We start from the raw sequence: 1,080 nt of genomic DNA, 5'->3' as shown, positions 1-1,080 counted from the left end.
TTTTTTATTTCATTTTATTGTGGTCTAATTTTTTTTTAATTTCCTTCTTCCTGCCATCTTGTTTAGAAGTTTTATCATAAATGGGTGCTGCTTTTATCAAATAACTTCTCTCATCAAATTATATTATCATGTAATTTCATTAGATTTTTGTTGATAATATGTATCATATTAATTTATTTACATATACATACCCTGCCATCCTTGAATTCCTGGGTTATCCCAATTCATCAAGTTATAATATTTTTGTAAGGGAAAAATACTTATACAATCTGAAGAGAAGTTAAGTATCATTGAATTTGGGTTACTAGTAATTGCTGAAGATTTTGCATCAATATTCATCAAGAGTATTCTTTGTAATTTTATTTTTTATATTATCTTTGCTTGGTTGGACATTATGGAGATGTTAGAATAATAGAATGTTTAATGGAGAATTCCTTGTTTTGAGAGTTTTATAAATTAATAAGATGGATAAAGTTTCTTCTTTAATGTTTGATAGTCTTTGCTTGTAAAGCACCCTGACACTGGCCTTTATTGTTGAGATTTTTTTTTATTACTGTTTTAATTTCCAAACTTGTGATTGGTGTATTAGTTTTTCTGATTAGTGTTGGTAACCTATATTTTTCTATAAATTTCTCTGTTTTTTCAGTGTTATCCAACTTATTTACATGTAATCATCCATAATAATATCTTAAGAAACTTTGTAGTTATATGCCATCTGTGGTATTTTCTCTTCTTTCATATCTAGTTTTGCTTATTAATTTTTTTCTATGTTTCTTTTGTTAGCCTGGCTGAAGCGTTATTGATATTGTTTCTCTTACTGGAGAACCTGCTCGTAGTTTCATTGATGGCTTGAATAATCTTTCATTTATTTTTATTTTCTGCCTCTATTAACTTAATTTCTTATTTACATAACGTTTTCAAATTCCTTGAGGTGTAAAATTAAGCTGCTTATTTGGGATTATTCTAGTTTCTTAGTGTGGCCTATAATGCTAATAAGGACTGTTTTTGTTGTTCCCAATAGATTCTTTTAACCTCATTTTCATTAGTCTTGAGCATTTTAAATTCTATTTTATTTTTTTT

This window comes from Condylura cristata, unplaced genomic scaffold, assembly GCF_000260355.1.
Source record: "Condylura cristata isolate star-nosed mole 26May11 unplaced genomic scaffold, ConCri1.0 scaffold00007, whole genome shotgun sequence".
Classification (NCBI taxonomy): Eukaryota; Metazoa; Chordata; class Mammalia; order Eulipotyphla; family Talpidae; genus Condylura; species Condylura cristata.
The sequence above is the reverse complement of the archived record's forward strand: the minus strand, read 5'-3'. Positions refer to the sequence as shown.